The 7,500-nt window shown below is 41.7% G+C and overlaps 1 protein-coding gene across 7 annotated transcripts in view; it reads right to left on the reverse strand.

The window, feature by feature from the left end:
- LOC123510911 (nitric oxide synthase-like protein) overlaps positions 1 to 7,500 on the reverse strand; it is a 118,583-nt gene that overhangs the window by 77,214 nt on the left and 33,869 nt on the right. For 3 of the 7 annotated variants that reach the window (XM_045266399.1, XM_045266396.1, XM_045266393.1), the window contains exon 1: positions 2,298 to 2,433. The exons of 1 other annotated variant lie outside the window; for it this stretch is intronic. The gene's annotated coding sequence lies outside the window, so the exon portion shown is untranslated. Of the gene's footprint in view, positions 1 to 2,297; positions 2,434 to 7,500 lie in introns of those variants that run through there. 3 more of the 7 variants (XM_045266392.1, XM_045266394.1, XM_045266398.1) reach the window with 2 other exon arrangements.

Genomic DNA, 7,500 nt, shown 5'->3' on the forward strand with positions numbered 1-7,500 from the left:
CTCATCGTTTACCTCCTATTCTCTTCTAGCTCTTTCTATTTTCATTCCATCATCTACTTTGCTCATTTTTTTCCTGTTTATCTCTATTTTCTTCTCACATTTTTTTTATTATTTTTTTTCTTCATCTATATTTCTGTCTTTCTTTTCTTCTTCTCCCTACATCATTCATTTTTCTCTTTTGTTTACTCTATACGTCCTTTATTTATGTCTTCTTCCTCTTTCTTAAGTTTACTCTTATTTGTCTACTTTCACCTCTCTCTCTCTCTCTCTCTCTCTCTCTCTCTCTCTCTCTCTCTCTCTCTCACTTTCTCATTCTCTCTCTCTCTAAGTGAGTACCAAGCAAGATAACATACATGCACACGCACACACGCGCGCGCACACACACACGGTAAAGGTAAAGGGTGGAGGGCAAACATCGTCACAAGTGTAGCATCCGCCTCATCTCTGCTCTCATTCTTCCTCTCATTCCCAAGTGCAATGCTCACCTTTCTTCTCATCCTCCTCTCTCTCTCTCTCTCTGCGTCAATTTCCACACATCGTTACACATCACTGCACTCACTTCAGCCTCGACAAGAGTTAGTGTTGGATGATTACCTCACCTCTACCCTGAACTAAGCTATATCCCTGATCATCTCCCAGTCTTTCTCTCTCTTCCCTTTAATATGCGACAGTAGCAGAGGTACTGTGCTGCCTTGTGGAGTGCTGTCATGAGGCGAGTGTCAGCGCCATATTCAGAAACGCTTCCTTCTCTCACCGTGATCATTTTCGTAGACCACAGAGACGATTAGCAGAGTTCTAAAGAGCATTTTTGCTGTTGATAAGGCAGGAAACTTGTTAACATGTCACAAGAATTACTGAAGCATCTTTAAAAACCAGTGCCACTTCAACTAGAGCCTTTGAAAATAGTAAAGGTGCAGCGCGGAAGTGTTTCAGAATATGGGCGTTAGTTTGACAAGGTGGAAAGGTGTTAGTGTTTAGATGATAGGGAGCTTTAGTGCTTAGATAATAGAGAGCTTTGAAATATTAGACAAAGGTTAGAATAGACTAAATACAAAGGTTAAGTAAAAGTTATAGAGTATTTAGTGGGTAAGCTGACAGTGTATTTTTGAGAGTTGGCTTTAGTTAAGATACACAGAGATTCCAGTATTCTTAAATGGTTTCCATTTATATTAGACAGATTTATGGAGAGGATAGATGGAATTAGTTATGTCCATAGAAAGTCTGCCACGTGTAAGCCTGGTGGCCTCTTGTAGCTTCCCTCATTTTCTTGTCTACTCATGTTCTAAAGAAATTGTATTACTAGTTGACATTCGAGTAAGAAGATGTGTTACTTTGACGAGTTTAGGGGAATGTCTTACTACTTGACATTCGAGTATAAGGAAATGTGTTACTAGTTGACATTCGAGTTTAGGGGAAAGTGTTACCAGTTGACATTCGAGTAAGAAAATAGTGGAGGATTAAAAGAAAAGTTAAGTATTAGGACAAGTTCGGTTCCTAGTTTCCATTCCAACAGGGACATCACATTACAAAAACCAAACAAAGACTCGTTCTGTGTGGTAGTTCACATTCGAGGAAAGGAATCACGTTACAGAGCAAAATAAAAGACTCATTCTGCATTGGAGCAAAACGCGTGAATCTCGGGAAAGCAACGTGAAGCAACACCTCAAAGCAAACTGGCCAGATTGCCGCCACGCCCTCGGGAGATTGGAAAACACCTCCCATCGCTTATTTGTAGCCTCGCCTGCTCGCTGTGGATTTATGGCGCTGGAGTTGCCTGGCGGTGAATGGTAAGCGAGGCCAGGGAAGCACCACCGAGGCACCACCAGAGAGGCACTAGCAGGGAGGCACCAACCACCAAGGCACCATCACTTGCTAACACGCTTTCTTGTAGCTTCTCCTCCCCCACGAATTTTGAAACGCTTTGCTTCCGCCTCCCTCTCCCGCTTCCCGAACACTTCCTCACAGCGCCTCGTTGCAGTTTACACGTGCACGGCTCACTTTACACTTAAGGAGAAATGTGGAGCATACGCTAAGTAGAACGCTAAATTTATGAGGGTCTATGTTAACCCCTTCAGTACTATGCCGCGTTTTCATATTAATTCTACCTATTTAGTGATTTTATAAAGCTTCAGGTACTTATGAAAGGATTAAAAATAGTGGAGACTTTGGCCATTAATCTTCTGACCTCCTTAGACACCTATATAAAATCATCTACCCGTACCCAAACTCATGGTAAAAAATGCGTCCCAGTACTGAAGAGGTTAAAGGCTAAGAGCGGTGGTGGCAGTGATACATACCTCTGTGTAGCCGCGGGGGCGCTTCCGTGGGGTCTTCACTGGCTATCGTTGCTCAGAAGGGTTCCGATCGCAGCCCTGAAGGAGAGAGGAATGTTACGCGTCTGCACCATGCTGCCGAAATACGTTGAACTCCACCGCACTCCCTACCTGACTCTTGCTACCTGAACCACTGAATCTGAACTACTGAATCTGAACCAGTGAATATGAACTAGTGACTCTGAAGGCAATATGAACCAGTGCCTTGAGAACTAATGATTTTAACCCTTCAGTACCATGACCCGTTTCCATATTCATTCAGCTTACTATTTGGTGATTTTATACAGCTTCAGAAACTCATGTGGGGATTAAAATAGTGAAGACTCGGACCATCAATCTTCTGACCTCCATAAACCTTCCCTATTGTAAATAAAATGGTGTAATCGTACTCAAAACTCATGGTAAAAGAATATCCCACTACTGAAGGGGTTAAACAGATATAAGGCAGAAAAACAGTATGAAATAGCGAATCATACAAAAGAAAACACTGATAACTTATACTGCAACACACACAACACTAACTGGCGAGTATATTAATGTGGCCTATAAATACAATCAAACACTTCACGAATCAATAGAGTAGAAACGTGAAGCTAATTCCAACTCGTGTTAAAAACTAGAAGAGCTGAACTGAAATGGTAGTAGTGGTGGTGGTAGTGGTGGTGGTGGTGGTGGTGGTGATGTCAGTGCTATCTCAACAAAACACAATGCACTTCCGCCCTTAAATGCTGCCAATCACGTGACCTTTTATCCCCCACCCCCCCCATGAAGGCCACCACATGACCCCTGACCTCTCCTGACCTTCACCTCATAAACTTGTTGACGTAAACACCTAATTGCTTCATCCTCTCTCTCTCTCTCTCTCTCTCTCTCTCTCTCTCTCTCTCTCTCTCTCTCTCTCTCTCTCTCTCTCTCTCTCACTACGTAAATTATAAAATGAAAAACATGTAACTATTTGAGAGAGAGAGAGAGAGAGAGAGAGAGAGAGAGAGAGAGAGAGAGAGAGTACTTGTGCCAAACTTTTCTGGTCATGTTTGTGTTCCGAATGAGAGTCGAACCCAATTATAGAATCTCATCGTGTCTCTCTCTCTCTCTCTCTCTCTCTCTCTCTCTCTCTCTAGTAGTAGTGGAAAAGTAACAATAACAACAACAACAACAACAACAATATCAACAAATTCACCACCACAAAGTATCATAGCACGTGTTCAAATCCAACCACCACCACCACTACTAGCACCACCACCACCACTACCACCACCACCACCAACAACAGCAGCGGAAATCAAGCAGCCGATGGCATCTTAATAATTACCAGCGACATTAATCTTGTTATTGTTGTTGTAGTTACTCTGTTCATGTATCCAGTAATTAGAGGCATAATGAGGGCATCGTTAGGTAGGATCTGTCGCTCCCTACCTTAGTAATTAATTGTGTCTGGCCTAATTGCTCTTAATTACCCAATCACCTGTTAATAGCAGCGTCCTTGAGTCAATCACTAGCCAGCATCATTTTGCCTTAAGATAATCAACACACGATTACTGAGACTGATGGAGAGAGAGAGAGAGAGAGAGAGAGAGAGAGAGAGAGAGAGAGAGAGAGAGAGAGATGAATGAAACATCACAGTATTACAAAAGAAGGAATTAAGAGCAACAAAGAAGAAACGAAGGGGAAAAATAGAAGAAAAATAAAAAAAATGACAGACAAACAGACAAACAGACAGACAGGAAACAAAAACAAAGTGGATAAAGCAGAGAAAAATAAAAAGAAAGGAAGGAAATAAGAGAGGAAGGAAGAGAATAAAAATCATGAAAAGATGGGGGGAGAGAGAGAGAGAGAGAGAGAGAGAGAGAGAGAGAGAGAGAGAGAGAGAGAGAGAGAGAAAGAAAGAGAGAGAGAGTGGGTGTGGAGGCCTCTCACCTACAGAAATCAATGGTACTCCTGAACCTTCTGCCACTTAAGAGGAGGAGGAGGAGGAGGAGGAGGAGGAGGAGGAGGAGGAGGAGGAGGAGGAGGAGGAGGAATGTAGACAAAGAAGACCATTAAAATAGGAGCTACAGCAAGACAACAACAACAACAACAACAACAATAATAATGATGATAATAATAATAATAATAGTAATAATAATAATATATAATAATAATATAATAATAATAATAATAATAATAATAATAATAATAATAATATTAATAATAATAATGAGACTAAAAGTAACAATCGGAAGAAAAACGGAATAAGAGAGAGAGAGAGAGAGAGAGAGAGAGAGAGAGAGAGAGAGAGAGAGAGGGAGAGAGTAATAAGATAACAGCGATTAGCAAACTCAACACATTTGTGAAGACAGACATTTTCCCACTCTCTCTCTCTCTCTCTCTCTCTCTCTCTCTCTCTCTCTCTCTCTCCAAACTGCTCCATCCCAACACACAAAAGGTCCTATATTTGTTCATTCTTTCTCTCTCTCTCTCTCTCTCTCTCTCTCTCTCTCTCTCTCTCTCTCTCTCCCCTTAACGAGGGAGGGGGAGGAGGAAAGAGGGAGAGGAAAAAAGAGAGAGGAGAAGCATAGTGAGAGTGAAAATGGTGATGGTGAAGATGGTGGTGACTGTGACGGCTTAGGTGGTGATGGTGGTAGTAGTAGCAGCAGCAGTAGTAGTAGTAGTAGTAGTAGTAGTAGTAGTAGTGGTGGTGGTGGTGGTGGTAATACTAATATTTCTATCATTTTTTTCTCATTTTCTTTTTTTTGCTAACTTTCTGTTTTTATTCTCATTTTTTCACGAGGTTAATCTTTCCCTTCTCTCTTTGTATGAATTTCTTGAAGGCTTCCTATTATTACCCTTATGAACTCTGAGAAAGATGGAGGGAAGAATGGAGCGGTGGAGAGAGGGAGAGGGAGAGGGAGAGGGAGAGGGAGAGAGAGAGGGAGGAGGCGAAGGGAGTCACTTAGTGGTATAAATAGACAAGTGGCTGATTTGGGACAGATTAAACACGCTGGGAGATGTTAATAGGTGTGTGTGTGTGTGTGTGTGTGTGTGTGTGTGTGTGTGTGTGTGTGTGTGTGTGTGTGTGTGTAATGAGCTGCACGTTGACCTCTACATACACACACACACACACACACACACACACACACACACACACACACACACACATTGCAACCCTTGTCCACTCAAAATCATCAAAATCTCTCTCTCTCTCTCTCTCTCTCTCTCTCTCTCTCTCTCTCTCTCTCTCTCTCTCTCTCTCTCTGCAACACGAAGCCAGACAGACAAACAGACAGACTGATAAACACACGCGGCCTAAGAAAGTGTTATAATGTAAATAAACTTATTCCTACGTGACCTGAGAGAGAGAGAGAGAGAGAGAGAGAGAGAGAGAGAGAGAGAGAGAGAGAGAGAGAGAGAGAGAGAGAGAGAGAGAGAGACTGATTTTCATAAATATTCCACTAATGCCTTCCTCTCTCCCTCCCTTCTTCCCTCCTTCCTCCTCCTTCCCTCCCTCCCTTCCTTCTTTTCTAACTCCTTCTTCCCTCCCTTCCTTCTTTTCTCCTTCTTCTTTCCTCTCTCTTCCTTTCTCCTCCCTCCCTCCCTTCTTTTTTCCCTCTTCCTTCTTTTCTCATTCCTTCTTCCTTCCCTCCCTTCCTTCTTTCTAACTCCTCCTTCCCTCCTTATCTTCCTTCTACCCTCCTCTTCTTTTCTCCCTCCCTTCCTTCTTTCTTTCCTCCTCCTTCTCTCCTCCCTAATTTTCTTCTTTCTCCTACCCATCTTTCTTTCTTTCCTCTCTCCTCCTTCTCTCCCTCCCTTCTTTCTTCTTCCCTCCCTCTTTTCCTTCTTTTCTCCCTTCTTTTTCTTCCTTCCTTCCCTTCCCACCTTCCTCCTTTTTTCCTTCTTCCCTTCAACCCTTCTCTCTCCTTACTCCTTCTTCCCTCCCTCCCTCCCTCCCTTCCTTCTTTACTTCTGACACAGAGCTAACATTAAAAAATACAAAGAAAATATAAAAACACACATAAAAACGAGACTAAGTGTTTATGTTCTATTTTTTTCACAATTACAACAAATATAATGCGCGTCTGTTCCTTCCTTTGTGTTCCTTTGTGTCGCTAACCACAAAAAAAAAAAAAAATGGGACCAGGAGACACAATTTATCAAGGGAAATTTTCATAATACATCTGTTTCTGATCTGACAAAAGGGAGAGAGAGAGAGAGAGAGAGAGAGAGAGAGAGAGAGAGAGAGTGAATAAAGGGAGGGAACAGAGAAACAGGGATAAATAGAAGGAATAAGAGAAAGGAGGGAGGAAGGAGGAATGAAAAAATGCACAAGGTTGAAGAGGAAAAAAAATGGAAGGAAGGAAGGAGGAAGGAGGAGGTAAAAGGAGGAGCTATATGGATGGTGGTTTTAGGAGGAGGAGGAGGAGGAGGAGGAGGAGGAGGAGGAGACAGGACCATAGGGAAGAGAACAGGTGGAAGAAGGAAAAAAAAAAGAAAAAATGAGCGAAAAAAAAAAGATTAGCAGGAAAAAGGAGAAAAAGAGATAGAAACAAGAGAAGGAGGAAATTATACGAAAACATGGAAGAGGAAGAGGAAGAAGAGGAAGGATAGAGACAAAGAGAAAGAAAATTAGAGAAAGAAAAATAAAGTAAGAAAATGCAAAGGAGAAGAGGAAAACGAAAGAAAATGCAAAGGAGAAGAGGAAAGAAGAGAAATAAAGGAACCAGAAACAAAAACGAAGAGAAGAAAGAAGAAAAAGAAAAAAAAACAAAAAAGTAAAAGAAGAAAACGAGAAGAAAAAGAAAAAAAGACGAAAAAGAAAAGAATAAAGACAAACAACGAAAGAAAAGAAGAAGAAGATGAAGAGGAGGAGGAGGAGGAGGAGGAGGAGGAAGAGGAGGAAAGAAGAGAAAGAGAAGAAGAAAATGACAAGAGAACAATAAAAAGAAAAAGCAAAAGCAAAAAAAAAAATAGACAACAGAAAAAAAAGAAAAAGAAGAGGAGGAGGAAAGAAGAAGAAGAAGAAGAAGAAGAAGAAGAAGAAGAAGAAGAAGAAGAAGAAGAAGAAGAAAATGGCAACAAAGACAAGGGGAGGAAGGATGGGAAGGGGAGATGCGAGGAAGGGAAGAGAGGGGAGGTGAAGTGGCACGATGGGGTGACTTAAGAGGAGAAAGAGAGAGGAGAGAGAGAGAGA

The sequence above is a fragment of the Portunus trituberculatus genome, chromosome 30 (genome assembly GCF_017591435.1).
Source record: "Portunus trituberculatus isolate SZX2019 chromosome 30, ASM1759143v1, whole genome shotgun sequence".
Lineage (NCBI taxonomy): Eukaryota > Metazoa > Arthropoda > Malacostraca > Decapoda > Portunidae > Portunus > Portunus trituberculatus.